General features: G+C 43.7%; 1 protein-coding gene across 1 annotated transcript in view; it reads right to left on the reverse strand.

Annotated features, from left to right (window-relative positions):
• Positions 1 to 20,492, reverse strand: part of LOC110520361 (5-hydroxytryptamine receptor 1F-like) — a 30,283-nt gene extending 9,791 nt beyond the window's left edge. The window contains exon 1 of the mRNA XM_021597623.3: positions 20,154 to 20,492. The gene's annotated coding sequence lies outside the window, so the exon portion shown is untranslated. The remainder of the gene's footprint in view (positions 1 to 20,153) is intronic.
• Between the last annotated feature and the right edge of the window lie 2,966 nt (positions 20,493 to 23,458).

Here is a 23,458-nt window from a genome sequence, read left to right on the forward strand (position 1 = left end):
GCCCTATCTTCTGTATACCACCCCTACCTTGTCAAAACACAACTGATTTGCTCAAACGCATTAAGAAAGAAATTCCACAAATAAACTTTTAACAAGGCACACCTGTTTATTGAAATGCATTCCAGGTGACGAACTCATGAAGCTGGTTGAGAGAATGCCAAGAGTAGGCAAAGCTGTCATCAAGGTAAAGGGTGGCTACTTTGAAGAATATCAAATATAAAATATATTTTGATTTGTTTAACACTTTTTTGGTTACTACATGATTCCATATGTGTAATTTCATAGTTTTGATGTCTTCACTATTATTCTACAATGTAGAAATTAAAGAAAAACCCTTGAATGAGTAAGTGTGTCCAAACTTTTAACTGGTACTGTATGTTGTGTTTCTCACCAGAGTGGTCGGTCGGTCGGTCGGTCGGCCGGCCAGCCAGCCAGCCAGCCAGCCAGCCAGCCAGCCGGCTGTCTGTCGTTGATTGACAGTCTTTAGTGAGCCAATCCTCCAGCAGCAGCAAAGGGATAACCTATGCCTCATGCTGCCTTCAAGTCTTTCACTTACAGCAATCATACAGTGGAGCACTGCTCAGTCAGGGAGAGTGACACAATTCTGCATGAGGTTCAAAAGCAGGAAATTATAGGGCTGATACCTGATGCAATATGGTGACGTACTATATGGCCTTGCTTTTTTGTGATTATTTTGGCGTTTATCTTAACTTTTTTGCATTAAATGTATTCACTATCTTTTCTTATGATCAACAACATCTTTTGAACCTTAGATCAGCAGTTACTAATCTCAATTCCAGCCTCAACTCATCTACCCTGGACCCTTTGTGTACCTCCATCCAATCTTCGGCTACCCAAGAGGAAATGCCGGTGAACGAGGCAGGAGAGCTGGTTTCCTGGTGAAACTAAGGTGAAGGGAAAACCGGCCACCCCTTCCCTCCATTCTATTGGCCAACACCGAGTCACTTGATAATAAGATGGATGACCTCCGATCACAGATTTGCTATCAATGGGACTCTCGTGACAGTAACATTCTCTGTTTTTCTGAAACATGGCTTTTGGACAAGAGAACCCCCATGGCTATTCAACTTGATGGATTCTCCATTCTCCGAGCAGACAGGTCATTGGATTCAGGAAAATCCAGATGGGTAGGGGTATGTCTCGTCATCAACAACAGATGGTGAACAGACTCTAGCTCAGTAGAAGTCTCAACCTATTGTTCAGCCATCTTGGAATACCTGATGGTCAAATGCCAACTCTTCTACCTCCTGAGAGAGTTTATCGGTTACCGTGACTGCTGTGTAAATTCCACTTCAGGACAACAACAGCAACAACATATATTTGGCATTTAACAAACTGTATGAGGCTATAAACAAGCAGGAAACCATGCACCTGGACGCTGCTTTTCTTTTTCCTGGCGATTTTAAACATTTGCATAACTAAGACATTTGATGCCCAACTTCTATCAACACGTCTCCTTTGCCACTAGGGGTGATAAAGTCCTAGACCAGTGTTACTCAACCCACGAGTAAGCATACAAAGCCCTCCCTCGTTCCCTCTTCGGCAAATCAGATCATGACTCTATACTCCTGCTGTCACACACTGATCTGTTTCACCTGTCCTTGTGATTGTCTCCACCCCCCCCCCCCAGGTGTCGCTTATTTTCCCCGGTGTATTTATCTCCGTGTTTCCTGTCTCTATGTGCCAGTTTGTCTTGTCAAGTCAACCAGTGTGTTTTTCCCGTGCGCCTGCTTTTTCTTATCTCTCTTTTGCTAGTCCTCCCGGTTTTGACCCTTGCCTGACCTGACTCTGAACCCAACTGCCGGACCTCGAGCCTGCCTGCCACTCTGTACCTCCTGGACTCTGACCTGGTTTTGATATTTTGCCTGTCCACGACCACTCTTGCCTACCCCTTGGATTATAATAAATATCAAAGACTCAAACCATCTGCCTCCTGTGTCTGCCTCTGGGTCTCGCCTTGTACCCTTATACCTGCTTCCTGTTCACAAACAAAAGCACCAGAAGTACCTGTGACAAAAGCACCAGAAGTACCTGTGACACGCTCCGTAGAGGAATAGTCCTCCGAATCAGAGGCTATGTTGCAGGACTGCTTTGCTAGCGCTGACTGGAATATGGTTCGGGACTCTGTCGACGAGCTAACCACCTCTGTCTCTGGCTTCATTACCCTGGATCCAATGCTCAATGCATGAAGCAGGGGTTACAGTCCATTATGGATTACAAAGGTAGACCTAGCCATGATCTGCCCAACGATGCCTCTCTACCAGATGAACTCAATGCATTTTGTGCACGCTTCAACAAAAGCAACACTGAGCCGTGCAGAGGACTGGATGATCTTGTTCTCCGAGGCTGACGTGAGCAGGTTTTTAAAAACATGTATTTAAAAAACGTATAATTAAACAAATTGGTAACAGACTTTCAGCACCATTATAGGGAAGGACATTCAACAAGCACAGCACTTACACAAATGATTGGCTGAGAGAAATTGATGATAAAAATATTGCTGGTGAAGCTTTTGACATTATCGATCATAGTCTGCTGCTGAAGAAACGTATGTGTTATGGCTTTACACCCTTTGCTATATTGTGGATAAAGAGTTATCCGTCTATCAGAACAGAGGGTGTTCTATAATGGAAGCCTCTCCAACATAATCCAGGTAGAATCAGGAATTCCACTGGCAGTTGTCTAGGCCCCTTACATTTTAACGAGTAAAGCCAGTGTGTATGTATGTGGATGACTCAAACCTATACATGTCAACTACTACAGCGACTGAAATGACAGCAACACTTAACAAAGAGCTTCAGTTGATTTCAGAATGGGTGGCAAGGAATAAGTTAGTTCTAAATTTTTTAAACTAAAAGCATTGTATTTGGGACAAATAATTCACTAAACCCTAAACCTCAACTAAATCTTGTAATGAATCATGTGTAAATTGAGCAAGTTGAGGTGACTAAACTGCTTGCAGTAACCCTGGAATGTAAACTGTTAGGGGATCCCTAACAAATAGTGCACTCCAAGCTCGTCACTAAGCTCAGGTCCCTGGGACTGAACACCTCCCTCTGCAACATGTTGATACAACAGTAGCTAGGATGGGGAGAAGTCTGTCCATAATAAAGCGCTGCTCTCCCTTAACACTACCAACAAGGCAGGTCCTACAGGCCCTAGTTTTGTCGCACCTGGACTACTGTTTAGTCGTGTGGTCAGGTGCCACAAAGAGGGACTTAAGGGCAGCACGGCTGGTCCTTAAAAGTACACGGGGAGCTAACATTAATGATATGCATGTCAATCTCTCATTGCTAAAATAGGAAGAGATTGACTTCATCACTACTTGTTTTTGTAAGACGTTTTGACATGCTGAATGCACTGAGCTGTCTGTTTTAAACTACTAGCACACAGCTTGGACACCCATGCATACCCCACAAGAATGTCACCAGAGGTCTCTGCACAATTCCCAAGTCCAAAACAGACTATGGGATGCACACAGTACTACATAGAGCCATGACTACATGGAACTCTATTCCTCATTAGGTAATGAATGCAAGCAGCAGAATTAGATAAAACATTTTAAAAATTGCAAAAATACACCTTATGGAACAGCGGGGACTGAAGAGACACACACACAATAAGGTACATACACACGCATACGCACACAAGCGATAGCACACGCACTCTACACACGTACATTGTAATATTGTTGGTATGGTGTGGTGGTATTGTACATTTTGTACTGTAGATATGTGATGTAATAATGTTATACGATGTACTGTTTATATGTAATGTAAGTGTCTTCATGTGTTTGGACCCCAGGAAGAGTAGCTGCTGCCTTGGCAACAGCTAATGGGGATCCCTAACAAATAGTGCACTCCAAGCTCGTCACTAAGCTCAGGTCCCTGGGACTGAACACCTCCCTCTGCAACTGGATCCTGGATTTCCTGATGGACTGACCCCAGGTGGTGAGAGTAGGCAACACCACCACTACCATGCTGAATCTCAACACGCCGTGTGCTTAGCGCCCACCTGTACTCACTGTTTACCCACGACTGTGTGCCCACACCCCCATCCACATTGATGGGGCCGCAGTGTAGAGGGTCAACAGCTTCAAGTTCCTTGGTGTTCACATCACCGAGGACTTGACATGGTCCTCTTACACCAGAAAAAGCATGACAACCTCTTTTCCTTCAGGAGGATGAAACGATTTGGCATGGCCTTTCAAATCCTTAGGAATGTTTACAGCTGCACCATTGAGAGCATCCTGACTGATTGTATCACCGTCTAGTATGGCAACTGCACCACCCACGAACGGAAGCCCATACAGAGGGTGTTATGGATGGGCCAACGCATTACTGGGGGTGATTTCCCAGCCATCCAGAATGTACATGATAGACGGCGTCTGAGAAAGGTCAGAAAACTTGCCAAAGACTCCAGCCACCCGAGACATGGCCTATTCTCCATGCTCCCGTCCGGCAGACAGTACAGGTGCATCAAGGCTTAGACCAACAGACTCCTAGACTGCTTTTATCCCCTGGCCATAAGACTGTTAAATGGAGAACTACTACTGCTCTCCTTCTCCCACAGACTACCCACACTGCCTATATGTATGCACATCCACAGGTTTCTACCCACTCAGACAACCTACGCTGCTGCTAAAATGATTTGATTACTCCATTACGCTTCTGTCCATTGATTACTGATTGCAATTAACATTAGTATTTATCCTGCTACTGATCACTATTACTCCTGTTTACATGTATATTTTACTTTTATATTAGTATATTATTTATATATTCCTGCTACAAGTCACTTTTTTTACATGAATATCCTACTACCAGTAACTTATGTATAAACCCACCTCAACCACTCAAGTACCCTTGCACTGGCACTGATCTGTATATACTTGCATTCTCATTTCTTTATCATAGTTCTTGTGCTTCAAAAATATGTTTTATTATTATTATTATTATTATTATTATTATTATTATTATTATTATTATTACTGCATTGTTGGGAAAGAGCTCAAGGTAAAAATGTCACTCCACTGTTTAACACCTTTTGTATCCTGTGCACGTGGCGAATAAACTTTCAAACTTGATGCTGTGTAATTGGAATACACACATTTAAACATCATAGTGCCATCTGTTTTGTCACCAAAGCTTCATATACTACCAACCACTACGACCTGTATGCTCTTGTTGGCTGGCTCTCACTACATCCGTCACCAAACCCACTGGCTCCAGGTCATCTATAAGTCTTTGATAGGTAAAGCCCTGCCTTATCTCAGCTCACTGATCACCATAGCAACACCCACCCATAGCACGCGCTCCAGCAGGTATATTGCACTGGTCATCCCCAAAGCCAACACTTCCTTTGGCCGCCTTTCCTTCCAGTTCTCTGCTGATAATGACTGGAACGAATTGCAAAAATCTCTAAAGCTGGAGTCTTATATCTCCCTATATAACTTTAAGCATCAGCTGTCAGAGCAGCTTACCGATCACTGTACCTGTACACAGCCCATCTGTAAATAGCACACCCAACTACCTCATCCCCATATTATTACTTATTATTATTGCTCTTTTGCACCCCAGTATCTCTACTTGCACATCATCATCTGCACATCTATCACTCCAGTATTAATGCTAAATTGTAATTATTTTCACCTCTAGGGCCTATTTATTGCCTACCTCCCTACTCTTCTACATTTGCGCACACTGTACACAGATTTTACTTTTCTTTTCTTTTGTGTTATTGACTGTGTAACGCTATTGTTTTTGTCGCACTGCTTTGCTCTATCTTGGCCAGGTCGCAGTTGTAAATGAGAACTTGTTCTCAACTGGCCTACCTGGTTAAATAAAGGTGAAATAAAATAAAATTAAAATAAACTGTGGATTGAAGTACTGACGTGTCCTTATGGAGATGCAAACCTGACTAATTTAACAGGCTGCATGTAGAACTGGAATTTTAACAGGCCTGTTTCAGTAGAACCATGTTTAAGTTGAACCTGGACTTAAACACACCGGTTTCAGTTGAACCTGGATTTTTTGTGCTGAAAAATGGTTTTGCCCACGCTACAGATGGCTACATCGATTGCTAATACAGGACTAGTAAAGGCCCAGTGCACTACTTTTGTGATTTTGTTTTAGATGTACTGTATATTATTATAATTGTTTATTTAATTCAGATTGTCCTGAGGGTCTGTATCTGTGTGGGGATGTACAGTGCTTTCAGAAAGTATTTACACCGCTTGTCTTCACCTACATTTTGTTACAGCCTGAATTTGAGATTTTGTTTCACTGGCCAACACACATTTCCCCATAATGTCAAATTCTGATTTTAAACATTTTTACAAAATAATAAAAAATAAAGCTGAACTGTCTTGAGTCAATAAGTATTCAACCCCTTTGTTATGGCAAGCCTAAATAAGTTCAGGAGTAAAACTTTGCTCTGTGTGCAATAATAGTGTTAAACATTATTTTATTAATAACTACCTCATCTCTGTATCCCACACATACAATTATCTCCCTCAGTCAAGCAGTGAATTTCAAACACAGATTCAACCAGAAAGGTCAGGGAGGTTTTCCAATGCCCCTCAAAGAAGGGCATCTACTGGTAGAAAAAAGCAGACATTGACTATCTCTTTGAGCATGGTGAAGTATTAATTACATTTTAGATGCTGTATCAATACATCCAGTCACTACAAAGATACAGGCGTCCTTCCTAACTTAGTTGGCCGGAGAGGAAGGAAACCGCTCAAGGATTTCACCATGAGGCCAATGGTGACTTTAAAACAGTTAAATAGTTTAATGGCTGTGATAGGAGAAAACTGAGGATGGATCAACAACATAGTTACTCCACAATACCACCCTAAATGCAGAGTGAAAAGGAAGCCTGTACAGAATAAAAATATTCCAAAACATACATCCTGTTAACAAGGCAGTAAAGTAAAACTGCAAAAAGATGTGGCAAAGAGGTTAACCTTATGTCCTGAATAAAAAGCTTTATGTTTGGGGCAAATCCAACACAACAACACATCATCGAGTACCACTCTTCATATTTTAAAGCATGGTGGTGGATTCATCCTGTTATGGGTATGCTTATAATCTGCAAAGACTAGGGAGTTTTTTAAGATGAAAAGAAAAAGAATTGCGCTAAGCACAGGCAAAATCCCGGAGGGTAACCTGGTCCAATCTGCTTTCCAACAGACACTGGGTGTCACACCCTGATCTGTTTCACCTGTCTTGCGCTTGTCTCCACCCCCCTCCAGGTGTCACCCATGTGCCCCATTATGTATTTATACCTGTGATCTCTGTTTGTTTGTTGCCAGTTCGTCTTGTCAAGCCTACCAGCATTTGTCCTGTACTCCTGTTCTCTCTAATCCCTGTTTTCTAGTTCTCACAGTTTTGACCATTCTGCTTGCCCTGACCCTGCCTGCCGTTCTGTACCTTTCGGACTATGTTCTGGATTACTGACCTCTGCCTACCCTTGACCTGCAAGATGCCTGCCCCCTGTTTTTGTAATAAACTTTTGTTATTTCGAACTGTCTGCATCTGGGTCTTATCCTGAGGTCTGATAGTACGAACTGGTCATGACTGACCCAGTAGACACGGACCAGTTCCGCAACAACATCTCCTCAGAAGGAGTCACAATTAAGAGACATGAGGAGTTACTTTTGGGTCTTCTGGACGGATTCCAGACATTAGCAGAACGCTATGACTGTGCCTTGAATACATTGCTGGAGCAATACATTGCTGGATTATCTGTGAAGCAGCCGACAGTAGCCTCCCAGTCCCCAAGCAACACCGCAGTCAGCAGTGCGTCTCTCCAGGCCACCCCGGCTTCCCGAGAACCCTGCTTACCTCCTCTGGAACGCTTCGTTGGAGGGTTAGGATCCTGTGGGGCGTTTCTCTGCCAGAGTTCCCTCATTTTCGAGCTGCAGCCTGACGCTAATGTCCGGGAGGGCTCTCGCCTGGGCGACGGCGGTGTGGGAACAACAATCTGCCGTGTGTTTCAGCCTGGAGGTCTTCGTGGCTGAGATGAAAAAGGTTTTCGACTCTCTGTTGTCCGGGAGATAGTCTGCCCGGAAGATACTCCAGCTTCGCCAAGACTCACTCAGTGTGGCGGAATATGCCGTTGATTTCCTCACTGCTGATAGTGCCTGGATCACGAATCCGTGTTCAACACATTCCTTTATGGATTATAGGAGGAGCTCGTCAGATGTGGCAGGGCTTGAAAAATATTACAGACTACAAAGGGAAACCAGCAACACTGAAGCATGCATGAGAGCACCAGCTGTTCCGGATGACTGTGTGATCATGCTCTCCATAGCTGATGTGAGCTAGACCTTTAAACAGGTCAACATTCACCAAGCCGCAGGGCCAGACAGATTGCCAGGAAGTGTACTCAAAGCATGCGCGGACCAACTGTCTTCACAAGAGTCTTCACTGACATTTTTAACCTCTCCCTGACTGAGTCTGTAAAACCTACACGTTTCAAAAAGACCACCATAGTCCCTGTGCCCAAGAAAGCGAAGGTAACCTGCCTAAATGATTACTGCCCCGTAGCACTTACGTCGGTAGCCATGAAAGGCTGGTCATGGCTCACATCAATGCAATCATGCAAGAACCCTAGACCCACTCCAATTCGCATACCGCCCCAATAAATCCACAGATGACGCAATCTCAATCGCACTCCACACTGCCCTTTCCTACACCTCCCTCTACTACTTGATCCTGGACTTACTGACGGTGGTAAGGGTAGGCAACAACACATCTGTCACGCTGATCCTCAACACTGGGGCCCCTCAGGTGTGCGTGCTTAGTCCTCTCCTGTACTCCCTGTTCACCCACGACTGCGTGGCCAAGCATGACTCCAACACCATCATTAAGTTTGCTGACGACACAACAGTGGTAGGCCTGATCACCAACGAGACAGGCTATAGGGAGGAGGTCAGAGACCAGGGTCGAGAGTATCAAGTTCCTTGGTGTCCACATCACCAACAAACTATCATGGTCCAAACACACCAAGACAGTTGTGAAGAGGGCATGACAATATCTTTACCCCCTCGGGAGACTGAAAAGATTTGGCATGGGTCCCCAGATCCTCCCCAAAAAATTATACTGCTGCACCATCGAGAGCATCCTGACCGGTTATATCACCGCCTGGTATGGCAACTGCTCGTCATCTGACTGTAAGTTGCTACAGAGGGTAGTGCATACGGCCCAGTACATCACTGGGGCCAAGCCTGGAGAAATGTAACCGCTCTCAAATTCACAGACAGAGATATGGATGCAAAGACTGACCATCCAATATATACAAAATGTTTTTTAACCATGTTTCAAGGCTATACAGTGTTGTATAAATCTACTTTGGTTTACAAACATTGGAGTAAAACAAGCTTTTATTTTGGGTTATGGTGGGATATGACAGTTGAACTAAGTTTATTGGCATTTCTAAGTTATATTCTTCAAGAATCAATGGGTATATATATATATATATATATATATATATATCCATTGATTCTTGAAGAATATAACTTAGAAATATATATATATATATATATAAGTAATTTATAAGTCCAAAAATTGATGTAGAAACTGCAGAATGCTGCTTTAGGGGGAAAAGGCCCTGGAAGAGATCAGTATTCACAACACGTTGCTCTCCGCCACAGGACCCAAGGAGTCATTTAGACCAAAACATTTTAACAGTCACTTAATAGTGAGACCATAGAGGTGCCTTTGTTCTGGCTGGGTGTGTGCTTCACTAAAAACTCAAGAGTAGGATGCCAGGAGAGAGGAGGGAGACAATGCTAAGGTGCTCAAACATTTCAATTTGACTGCAGTCTTTATTTGTTTGAGGACGTAACCTGTCGAGGTATGAAACCTTTTATGTTCGCTCTTACTCGCCTGACAAAAGAAGAATCACTTCACTGTTTCATCCTGCTTCCAGGCTTTTAGACTAATCATCAGTGTCTCTAAATAAGACGTCTGCTGTCTGTCTGGGATAACTGGAACAGAGGAGGTTTGTGGGTAATATCATTAATTGCAGGATCAAAGCTATACACAAGCGAGGCAGGAAACACCTCTCTCTCTTTCGGGTGTATCAAAGACCCTGCTGACCCTTCATGGCATTGATCAACAACGGCTCCCTAATCATGCTGTTTAGTCATGGTTCTCTCTCTCTCTATTTCTTTCTTGTCTGTCTCTCTCTGACAAACAACAGGGTTTGACTGAGACACTGACTTTTAAAAACTCAATATCCTCACTGCCTCTAGGTTTGAGGTTTGCTCTTCTGTACTCTTTAGTCTTCATATTAAAATATTCCTGCCATTGCCTGAATCTATGATGGATGAACAGTACAAAGTCTGTTTCAGATTCCCCTCCCTCACTTTCTTCCTTTTCCCCTCCCTTTATCCTGCTTCCTCAGTTACAACAGAAGTGACTACATATGAACTGTTCTCGTCACCAAAGGCAGGGAGGAGATGAAGTCAAGTCACAGTTTGTCAAAACAACATGGTGTCAATCTGTCCTATTCAGTTGGGATGGAAACCTGGTTCCCCAGAGTCTCACCTTCCCCAGAGCTCTCCTCTCAACAGGGAAGACAAGTCTGGGATGTGGGCTGAGGAGCTGTGGAGAGAGAGTCAACGGGAGGATGGCTCTGAAGCAAAGATTTGCCACACTTTCACCAAGGATTTTCACAGAGCATGAAAACACACACATGCACAAGAAATAAGTGCTCTTCCCACCACCCCAGATTCACTCTTCTCTCCCTCAGTGTTTGTTTTTTTGACAGGCTGAGTGCTAAGGTATCAGTGCATGACTGTCTGCCTGACTTTAATGAGAAAACAGTAGTCAGATAATGTCTGACTCTGAACTGTGCAGCTGCTTAACACTAACAGGACTCCCAACATATCGAATTGGTGGCTTGCTAAACCATATTTTCAGAATACACTGTAGAATGCATGGTAAAAAAAAAACTGAAGTGTTTTACAGAATTAATGCTACAGATTGAAGTGCATTATGGGTAAAATGCAGAAAAATACTGTTATTAACTGTAATTGGAAGCCTCTTGTAAAAATGACTAACATACTGTATTTCTTTACAGTAATAGCTGATGACTACTGCGACTACGCATGTCAAGTGAGAGGCATGAAGCTGGTAGGGGTCTACTGTCGTGCCTCGGCTTACCTTTGTGCACTCAGGGAGTTAACTACTTCGTCTTCTTTTCCTTATCCTGGGTGACCTAAATTATGATTGGGAAATGCAGGCTTCAGACAATCTAAAATACATGTGTAATGATCTGAATGATCTAACCCAGCTGATGACTTAGCCTACACGGCCCAACCCTAAAGATCCTTCACAGTCAACTCTGATCTTATTTTAATGAATACACCAGAGTTCTACTGGTGTCTTCGCCCAAGACATTAGTGACCCTTTCCCAGTTGTTTGTGTTAGAGATGTGAGAATACAAAAATCAAAGCCTTGTGTAATCACCTAGATGAACTTTAAAAGTTAAATTGACCAGGCTTTTTTACATTTTTTATTTTAGTGACATTGATTGCATCTCAGCTATCCCTGAACCTGATTTAGCTTTGTGCCTTTTTACAGATGTCTTCAATACAATCGTGGATAATCATGCTTCCTTAAAACAAAATAAGGGTTAAAAGGTAGATTGAATGCCTGGTACACTCCAGAATTGTCAGAAGTCATTCATCAAAGAGATGATGCTTGGGTCAAGTCCAGAAACACAGGCTTAAGCCCAGGCTGGCAAGCTTTTAAGCAACTGAAGAATCACTTTGTAAGACAAATCAGAAAGGCTAAATCTGATTACTATATAACCACTCTGCGAACCCGGCAACATTTTTGAAAACTATCAAATTGTAATGAACACGATGGGAGACAGAGAGCTGGTTTCAAGCGCAGGGCGCAGCAGGTGTTTATTTGTAAAGGACCACAGGGGGAGGCAGGTAGCTGGGTCCAGGGGCAGGCAGAAGGTCATACACAGGAGGAGGCAGGTAGCTGGGTCCAGGGGCAGGCAGAAGGTCATACACAGGAGGAGGCAGGTAGCTGGGTCCAGGGGCAGGCAGAAGGTCATACACAGGGGGAGGCCGGTAGCTGGGTCCAGGGGCAGGCAGAAGGTCATACACAGGGGGAGGCCGGTAGCTGGTTCCAGGGGCAGGCAGAAGGTCATACACAGGGGGAGGCCGGTAGCTGGGTCCAGGGGCAGGCAGAAGGTCATACACAGGGGGAGGTCGGTAGCTGGGTCCAGGGGCAGGCAGAAGGTCATACACAGGAAGAGGCAGGTAGCTGGGTCCAGGGGCAGGCAGAAGGTCATACACAGGGGGAGGCCGGTAGCTGGGTCCAGGGGCAGGCAGAAGGTCATACACAGGGGGAGGTCGGTAGCTGGGTCCAGGGGCAGGCAGAAGGTCATACACAGGGGGAGGTCGGTAGCTGGGTCCAGGGGCAGGCAGAAGGTCATACACAGGGGGAGGTCGGTAGCTGGGTCCAGGGGCAGGCAGAAGGTCATACACAGGGGGAGGTCGGTAGCTGGGTCCAGGGGCAGGCAGAAGGTCATACACAGGAGGAGGCAGGTAGCTGGGTCCAGGGGCAGGCAGAAGGTCATACACAGGGGGAGGTCGGTAGCTGGGTCCAGGGGCAGGCAGAAGGTCATACACAGGAAGAGGCAGGTAGCTGGGTCCAGGGGCAGGCAGAAGGTCATACACAGGAGGAGGCAGGTAGCTGGGTCCAGGGGCAGGCAGAAGGTCATACACAGGGGGAGGTCGGTAGCTGGGTCCAGGGGCAGGCAGAAGGTCATACACAGGAAGAGGCAGGTAGCTGGTTCCAGGGGCAGGCAGAAGGTCATACACAGGGGGAGGCCGGTAGCTGGGTCCAGGGGCAGGCAGAAGGTCATACACAGGGGGAGGTCGGTAGCTGGGTCCAGGGGCAGGCAGAAGGTCATACACAGGAAGAGGCAGGTAGCTGGGTCCAGGGGCAGGCAGAAGGTCATACACAGGGGGAGGCCGGTAGCTGGGTCCAGGGGCAGGCAGAAGGTCATACACAGGGGGAGGTCGGTAGCTGGGTCCAGGGGCAGGCAGAAGGTCATACACAGGGGGAGGTCGGTAGCTGGGTCCAGGGGCAGGCAGAAGGTCATACACAGGGGGAGGTCGGTAGCTGGGTCCAGGGGCAGGCAGAAGGTCATACACAGGGGGAGGTCGGTAGCTGGGTCCAGGGGCAGGCAGAAGGTCATACACAGGAGGAGGCAGGTAGCTGGGTCCAGGGGCAGGCAGAAGGTCATACACAGGGGGAGGTCGGTAGCTGGGTCCAGGGGCAGGCAGAAGGTCATACACAGGGGGAGGTCGGTAGCTGGGTCCAGGGGCAGGCAGAAGGTCATACACAGGAGGAGGCAGGTAGCTGGGTCCAGGGGCAGGCAGAAGGTCATACACAGGGGGAGGTCGGTAGCTGGGTCCAGGGGCAGGCAGAAGGTCATACACAGGAAGAGGCAGGTAGCTGGGTCCAGGGGCAGGCAGAAGGTCATACACAGGGGGAGGCCGGTAGCTGGGTCCAGGGGCAGGCAGAAGGTCATACACAGGGGGAGGTCAGTAGCTGGGTCCAGGGGCAGGCAGAAGGTCATACACAGGGGGAAGTCGGTAGCTGGGTCCAGGGGCAGGCAGAAGGTCATACACAGGAGGAGGCAGGTAGCTGGGTCCAGGGGCAGGCAGAAGGTCATACACAGGGGGAGGTCGGTAGCTGGGTCCAGGGGCAGGCAGAAGGTCATACACAGGAAGAGGCAGGTAGCTGGGTCCAGGGGCAGGCAGAAGGTCATACACAGGGGGAGGTCAGTAGCTGGGTCCAGGGGCAGGCAGAAGGTCATACACAGGGGGAAGTCGGTAGCTGGGTCCAGGGGCAGGCAGAAGGTCATACACAGGGGGAGGTCGGTAGCTGGGTCCAGGGGCAGGCAGAAGGTCATACACAGGAGGAGGCAGGTAGCTGGGTCCAGGGGCAGGCAGAAGGTCATACACAGGCGGAGGTCGGTAGCTGGGTCCAGGGGCAGGCAGAAGGTCATACACAGGGGGTGCAAAAGGGCAACAGTACAGGGAGGGAAAAGGCTAGTAACGTAGTCGGGGAGATTAGGCAATAGGTAGATAACAGGAAATCCAATAGGCTAAAGAACTGAACTAAATAGTGTGTGATCATGACATACAGGTGTATGAACAGGTGATTAGAATTCAGGTGATTGGGATCTGGAGAGTGAGCTGCGTTCAGGGGACCCTAGGTGTTTGAGAGTGTGGGCTGGAAAGTGAGCTGCGTTCGGGGGATCTACATGTTTGAGGGTGTGAGTTGGAAGTAGAGGTTACACAAATCCCTGAAGGGTTCTACATCCTCCTCTCTGCCACACCAAATTAATTCAGACACTGGCCTCATTACGAGAAAAAAATGCCATCATTGATGCATTTAATCACCATTTTATTTCACTAGGCTATCTCTTTGAAATAACTTCTAAGCCTATTCACAATGATATTGGGCTAGATGCTGATAGGGAAAACTTGCTGAATTATCAGAAATTATAGTCAAAGTTTTTCATTTAGGCTATTGACAGAAAAATAAGTCCTGGATCCTTTGTTAGCAATAGACAACAAGAAATCCACAGGGGCCAACCAATTTGTTCCCGGTCTGCTTAAGTGTGCAGTGCCCATCATTGTTGGCTCAATAACCCACCGTTTGTATTTAACATTATCAGGAAATCAGCTAATGGGGCTGTCACTCCATAAGGGCGAGGATTTGAATAAATATCGATCCATTTCAAGGCTTCCTTGTCAAGCAAGGATTTTTTAATCATCGTTAAAATGTACAATTTTGCTCTTTTTTTTTTTTAAATCAGAGAAATGTATTTTGAATGTAAACCAATGAGTGTTTAGGCCTGGGCATAGTACTATTACAGCAACCACTTTAGTTGTTAACGATCTTGTCAATGCTTTAGACACTAAAATGAAATGTGCTGCTTTGTTTGTGGACCTGCCAAAAGCTTTTGATACTGTTGATCATGATATTTTATTGAATAAGTTGTCCTCGATAGGCCTGAGCTCTGACGCCTGTTCATGGTTTCATGATCATCTTAGTGACACAACTCAGGCCATTTGTGATTGATGGGGTTAAGTCTGAATTTCTTAAAGTACATAAAGGTGTACCACAGGGGTCAATTTTGGGACCAGTTCTCTTCACTATTTATATAAACACCATTGGTCAAGCTGTTAAACTGTAAACTTCATCTATATGCGAATGATAGTATTAGGGATGCTATTGCCCCGACTGTTGATCTGGCTGTGCAAAAACTACAGTCAGATTTTATAGCCATGCAGGAATCCCTTGCTGATTTTAAAACTTGTGCTTAATATAGGCAAAACAAAATACTTGTTCTTTTCAAACTCTTGTAAGAATGTTTCAGATGAACTACATGGTCACTTATTAGGTGGTTCTTTAATCGAATGTGTTCCGACATAAAATACTTAGGTATTTTGATTGATATGGATTTTGACATTTAAAAAACATATAGCGGAGCTGGTTAAGAAGCTAAGTTAAATTAGCTTTTTCTACAGAAACAGATTGTGCCTTTCTTTAAGCAGAAGGAAGCAGATTATTCAGTCAAACTTTTTATTTGTTCTTGATTATGGTGATATTGTTTGTCAAAGTGCAGCTGCTCCTACTCTTAAACCTTTGGATGCCATCTACCATAGTGCAGTTTTGGTACTCATTACTGTATCCTGTATCAAAAGGTTGGCTGGACTTCGCTAAAGACCCGTAGATCTCTACATTACTCCCTTTTTGTTTACAAGGCCCTACGTCAACTTCCGTCTTATCTAACTTTGATGTTGAAGTATAGACACCTGACTAGCCTAACCCGTTCACAGGAATAGCTACCTCTAGAGGTTCCTAGGGTGTACTCCGAGCTAGGTAAATCTGCTTTTAGTTTTAATGCGGTATATTGCTGAAACAAAATTCTAAATACATTTAAGATTGATGTTCTGGTGCTGTTCGGGCAATTTCAAATATTGATTTCAAAGAAACTTTGGTTTAACAGTACATTACTGTAAAGAAGTGCTTTCTTTACAGCAATGTACTGTTAAACCAAAGTTTATTTTGTATTTACAGTAACATACTGTACCTTTTCTTACAGTAACTTACAGTTAACTGGTTGCCAGTAAAGTTACCGCAAAAACAAGTTACGTTTTTTACTATGTAATTTAATTCCACCACACAGAATACAGTATAGCCTAGTGGTTAGAGTGTTGGGCCAGTAACCGAAAGGTTGCTGGATTGAATCCCTGAGCTGACTAGCTGAAAATCTGTTCCCCGGGCGCCGTGGATGTCGATTAAGGAAGCCCCCGCACCCCTCTGATTCTCTAACATATTTTGAGGCGTGCCTTGTAAGAGGCTACATTTGTTGCACCCGTGAATGAGAGTTTAACTGATATGTGATAGTAGTGCTCCAACAATTAAATGTGTAAAGGGGACAGATCGGAGTGGCAGCAAGACTGAAACTTGTTTTCAGTCTTGTTTTGTTCACAGTTTTGTTTTGCCTGTTTTATGAATAGACATATGACTGTATTAATAGACATATGACATATTTTGGGATTATTTTTTTGATTGATTGGCTGCTTGATTGCTTTTGTTTTATTGGATGACTATTTGGTTTGCCTAATTTTAATTGATTGATTACTTATTGTTTGAATTGTTTATTATTTGGAATGTTTAATTATGGATAGAATTTTTAATTGTTGACCATTTTCAACTGTAATGACTTTAATTACAGTTAAATTTAAATTGACCTTTAAATGGTTGAGTACTTGCCATTACCTTGGTCTGTTTGGCACAGTAGTCACTCTTCATTTTTTCACATTTTGTTATGTTACAGCCTTATTAAAACATTTATTAAATTGTCTTTTCCCTCAAAGTACACACAATACCCCATAATGACAAAGCAAAAACAGGTTTTAGACGTTTTTGCTAATTTACATATTAAAAAAATAATAATAAAAATAAACATTTATATAAGTAGACCCTTTACTCTGTACTTTGTTAAAGCACCTTTGGCAGCGATTACAGCCTCAAGTTTTCTTGGGTATGAAGCTACAATCTTAGCACACCTGTATTTGGGGAGTTTCTCCCATTCTTCTCTGCAGATCCTCTCAAGCTCTGTCAGGTTGGATTGGGATCGTCGCTGCTCAGGTCTCTCCAGAGATATTAGATCGAGTTCAAGTACAGGCTCTGGCTGGGCCACTGAAGGACATTGAGACTTGTCCCAAAGCCAATCCCACGTTGTCTTGGCTGTGTGCTTAGGGTTGTTGTCCTGTTGGAAGGTGAACTTTCGCCCCAGTCTGAGGCCCTGAGCGCTCTGGAAATAGGGTTTTCATCAAGGATCTCTTTGTACATTGATCCGTTCATCTTTCCCTCAATCCTGACAAGTCTCCCAGTCCCTGCCGCTGAAAAACATCCCCACAGCATTATACTGCCACCACCATGCTTCACAGTAGGGATGGTGCCTGGTTTCCTCCAGACGTGACACCTGACATCCAGGCCAAACAGTTGAATCTTTTCATATATATATATATATATATATATATATATATATATAAAATATTATTATTTTTTTTAAATATTTTTTTTGTTGAATTTTTAGCCCTTTTTCTCCCAATTTCGTGGTATCCAATTGTTGTAGTAGCTACTATCTTGTCTCATCGCTACAACTCCCGTACGGGCTCGGGAGAGACGAAGGTTGAAAGTCATGCGTCCTCCGATACACAACCCAACCAGCCGCACTGCTTCTTAACACAGCGCGCATCCAACCCGGAAGCCAGCCGCACCAATGTGTCGGAGGCTACACCGTGCACCTGGCAACCTTGGTTAGCGCGCACTGCGCCCGGCCCGCCACAGGAGTCGCTGGGTTTTGACTTTAGTTTATTTAGTAAATATTTTATTAACTCTATTTCTTGAACTGCATTGTTGGTTAAGGGCTCGTAAAAAAGTTTTTCACAGTAAGGTCTACCTACACCTGTTGTATTTGGCACATGTGACAAATAAAATTGGATTTGATTTGATTATTAGTCAAGGACTGAAATACATGCTGTACATTTAAAATGTCTCACACAGCCTACATATCAGTATGTACACACAATATCTAGGTCTAATACATAATACAGTGCACATTATAATATATATATATAAAATGGCTGTGTGTCTTCACAGTCCCCTTTGTGCAGTAAGGTGTTATTTTATCTGTATTTTAAATCTGGTTTTATTGCTAGCTTGAGTTTACCTGGGGTGGCAGAGTTCCATGTAGTCATGGCGATATTTAATACTACAATCCAATGATTGTTATTTTATCTGTATTTTAAATCTGGTTTTATTGCTAGCTTGAGTTTACCTGGGGTGGCAGAGTTCCATGTAGTCATGGCGATATTTAATACTACAATCCAATGATTGTTATTTTATCTGTATTTTAAATCTGGTTTTATTGCTAGCTTGAGTTTACCTGGGGTGGCAGAGTTCCATGTAGTCATGGCGATATTTAATACTACAATCCAATGATTGTTATTTTATCTGTATTTTAAATCTGGTTTTATTGCTAGCTTGAGTTTACCTGGGGTGGCAGAGAGTTCCATGTAGTCATGCCGAAATGTAATACTGTGCGCTTCCCAGTCTCTGGACCTAGGGACTGTGAAGAGACCTCTGGTTGCATGTCTTGTTGTACTGATGAGTGTCTGAACTGTGTGCCAACGGCTTGAACAGACAGTTCCGTACCTTCATCACATCAATACCTCACACAAAGACCAATAATGATGCAGTCAATCTCTCCTCAACTTTGAGCCAGGAGAGACTGACATGAATGTGACTGACACTCCCTCCGTATACGTCTAAGAGTGATATGTGCTGCTTTGTTTAGGACCAACTGCAATTGACTTATGTCCTTCTTTGCCGCACATGACCACACAGCTGGGCAGTAGTCCAGGTGCAACTACACATGACCACACAGCTGGGCAGTAGTCCAGGTGCAACTACACATGACCACACAGCTGGGCAGTAGTCCAGGTGCAACTACACATGACCACACAGCTGGGCAGTAGTCCAGGTTCAACTACACATGACCACACAGCTGGGCAGTAGTCCAGGTGCAACAAAACTAGGGCCTTTAGGACCTGTCTGGTCAACTGAGGTGTCAAGAAGGCAGAGCAACACCCTATCATGGACAGACCTCTTCCCATTTTTGCAACCATTGAGTCTATATGTATAATGCTGTATTGTTTAATACAGTACTGTTTTTCTTACTGTAAATGTTTTTACAGCATCCCTGCTGTCAAGTAAAATCACATTATTTAGCTGGCAACTCTGCTGCCAGTACAATGCTGTAAATTTACAGGGGAATGTTTTACAGTGTAGCTTCCCCAACACTGGGTTTGGTTTACTTCCCTAGCACTACACAGCTGATTCAAATAACCAACTCATCATCAAGCAAAATGTGCACCCAGGTGGGGCCCCAGAACCATGTTTGGGGAAACCCTGCTTTACAGGACTGCTCTGAATGCTGCTCTCATTAGAGAATGGGTCAAATAAGTCATTACAACAGAAACACACAGCCAGGCTATAAGAATGGGAGGATAGTGGATGAAGGGAAGAGGGGAAGGGAGGATGAGAGGGGGTTGAAGCTTTCCTCTCCCTGCTAGTTAACCAGTGACAATCTAAATAGCCGCCTGCACAGGAACTCTATATACATCACTATGGAACAGATGCAGAAGTCCTATCTTCATTAAATGCACAATGAACAGGACCATGATACAAGACCAGGGACGATCATTTTCAGGGGAAACTGTCGTCAGCAGGTTACTATCTTGGGTTCATTAAAATAATAATTTCTCAATTTCAAGACAATTAGAGTCATTTCAGTAGGCTAAAACATAATGCTGTGAATGGAAGGAGAATGGAAGAAGGAAATGGTTCCAAGGCCACCTGCAGCAGCAAGCCATTCATTTGGATTCCCGCACATTCAATGTATTTGTTCCGTTGCAAAAATTCACACCCCACGAAAAGTGAAATTATTTATAATTTGCAATATTATAACGACCGATGGTGAATAAACTCGCAGCATTTCCTCACCTGTGTTCTCAACGGCGATAAAGCTGTCAGTTGTTGGTTGGTTTTCTGAATGGTGTCCTCCTGCTCATGTACTGGTGTTTCGTTCCCTGGTCGGTGTTTGAGCGGGGCGGAGGAGGTGATATATATCATATAGATCTACTCTACACCGCGACCCTCTTTGGTTACTGACGCCCTCACGCCATCGAAGAATACGCAATTGGGAGCCAGCACGCGCACGGGTGGTCCTCCAACATTTAATATCGTGCACCAGCAGCGCTCAATAGCCTGGGAATTGACATATAGGCATTAATTTTTATTCTCACACTTTTTGCTATGTACAAATTAGAAGAAAAGTGATCAAAGTTCATTCGAGTTGCCAATTCGTTAATTCTCCTGCCCCCACAAAAAAAACGTAATATGAAAAAGTTGCTTTTAGCCCGGGCCTAATATTCTAAGAGTTGATTCGGGGTGGGCTGGGCCGGATTTATGATTTGCTCAACATTGTAACCTACGTTTGAGACCAACGGGTGGCGGTGGCTGTGTGAGAAGCGTGCCAGTATCTCTCACATAACTAGAATTAGATTAACTTCATATGATATCTCCCTCTCTGCTCTGATAGACATGAGCCTGCAACTCTCCAGCGTTGCACTATATGTATTTCCTTATAGAATCGCGCGAAGGGATCTGAAGGAACTGCAGCACCCCTAATGAATGTATATGCCAAAGTGATATAATTACCACTGTCTGTTCAGAATCAAATGAAATAATTCAGAATAGCCTACTACACCAAGGGAAGGCCTATAATTAAGCCACAGAGGATCTATAGCTTTTTTTTTTTTAAATAGCCTAGCTGTGGATTGTAGCCAAATAACAAGGAATAGCCTACAGTCGGGAACGCGAGGCAAATCTTTTGGCGAAAAAACAGCATGCAGACAAAACAGGCCTTTAGCCATTTGTCAAATACAATCGAAGGAAAACACAGGTCGGAAAGCAAATGGCTCCTGCTGAAAAGAGAAGACTCAATGCTGTAGGTTACCAAAATATTAGATCAACTTCCAAATATAGTGTTATAAAGTAAAACAAGAGAGATAGGCTTTTTGTACGAGCGCATCCGCCATCACCAGCAAGTGAGCTGCGCATCATTGGGTGAGTCAGTGAAAGTGAAAAGCATTTTTAGGACTATAATTTATCGTCTTAATGTAGCCAACAATATGTCTCCACACCTAGGACTAGGCTATTGATGCATTCAAGACCAGGTCGTTTTATTGATCTCAGTTTGTCAATATCAAAGTAGTCTGACATTTCGATCATTTATTTGTGCGGTATTAAAAAGGATTCTGCGCTCACTTTTTTGTTCTGGACCCTCCCGATTTAGAAATGATTAAGCACTGGCTATAAGTAGGTAGCCTATCTGCGTGGAATCTGTTTGAAGCTAGCCACAATAACGATGATTTCTGTTTTGCTTCAGAATAAAAGTATCTCATTGAAAGCGATTTAAACGGATACAAATAGAGGAATCATGCCATATTTGGACTAGATAATGCTAAACAAGGTCGGGATGTTATATACATTCAACAAAATACAAATGAGTTAATTGCAGTTGAAATCTCTGTGAATATATTAGACTTTAGTATTGCATGGGGGCCATACTTAGAGTGCAATCGGAAATGGTTCAGACCCCTTCATCTTTTCCACATTTTGTTACATTACAGCTTTATTCTAAAATATATATTTTTTATCTCATCAATATACACATAATACCACATAATGACAAAGCGCAAACAGGTTTTTAGAAATGTTTGCAAATGTATGAAAAACAACAGAAATACCTTATTTACATAATGATTCAGACCCTTTGCTATGAGACTCGAAATTGAGCTCAGGTGCATCCTGTTTCCATTGATCATCCTTGAAATGTTTCTACAACTTGATTGGGGTCCACCTGTGGTAAATTCAATTGATTGGACATGATTTGGAAAGGCACACACACCTGTCTGTATAAGGTCCCACAGTTAACAGTGCATGTCAGAGAAAAAAAACAAGCCACGAATTGTCTGTAGAGCTCCGTGACAGGATTGTTTCGAGGCACAGATCTGGGGAAGGGTACCTACACATTTCTGCAGCATTGAAGGTCCCCAAGAGCACAGTATCCTCCATCATTTTTAAATGGAAGAAATTTCTAACCACCAAGATTCGTCCTAGAGCTGACTGCCTGGCCAAACTGAGCAATCGGGGAAGGAGGGCCTTGGTCAGGGAGGTGACCAAGAATCCTATGGTCACTGACAGAGTTCGTCTGTGGAGATGGGAGAACCTTCCAGAAGGACAGCACTCCACCAATCAGGCCTTTATGGTAGAGTGGCAAAACGGAAGCCACCTCTCAGTAAAAGGCAAATGACAGCCCACTTTGAGTTTCCCAAAAGGCACCTAAAAAAACTCTGACCATGAGAAACAAGATTCTCTGGTCTAATGAAACCAAGCGTCACATCTGGAGGAAACCAAGGCTGTAATTGCTGCCAAAGGTGCTGTTTTTGCTTTGTCATTATGGGGTATTGTGTGTAGATTGAGTACAATTTTTTTTAAATTAATTTTAGAATAAGGCTGTAATGTCACAAAATGTGGAAAAAGTGAAGGTGCCTGAATACTTTCCGAATGCACTGTATATGCAATGTACAGGCTTACCTATAGATCTTAGGTCCATGAAATGGGGTATCAGCCCACTTACTCAGTGACACCCACAGAACACTACTGTGAAGAGTTTTCACAGATATTAGCATTATAGCACTTATTGGTGGACTTTGAAACCGGTGTGAAATGAGACACATTAAGCTCACCAGTAAACCAACTATGTATTGAACGTTCACACTGCAATGTACTTACTGCCTTGTCTTATATCCCAGCAATAATGCCATGCATTAAAGGTGCAATATGCAGAAAACACTCTGCCATCTCCTGGTTGCTAAAATTCTAATATAAGTAAACACCTAATTTAAGTATGTGGCAAAACAATCAATGTATAGTGTAGAGAATCATTGTACCATCTAAACTGCTGTGAAATAAATTTTCAATAACCACAAATATGGACATTTAAGAACCAGAAGCATATAAATAGTGCACATAGAAAATATCTACTGCTTATTAGACTTGCTTTCAATGAGAATGACAGATCTATAACTCACATTTCTATGTTAATTTGGTCCGGTCGCCCAAAACATGACCATCACCATGTTCTACCAACTGAGACACCTGCATCAAGCATAGATTATATACAGTATATATATCATATATGTATGTATATATATATCTCTATCTATATATATATATTGTGT

Source organism: Oncorhynchus mykiss, chromosome 3 (genome assembly GCF_057628025.1).
Source record: "Oncorhynchus mykiss isolate SJ-2025 chromosome 3, ASM5762802v1, whole genome shotgun sequence".
In the NCBI taxonomy this organism is placed as follows: Eukaryota; Metazoa; Chordata; class Actinopteri; order Salmoniformes; family Salmonidae; genus Oncorhynchus; species Oncorhynchus mykiss.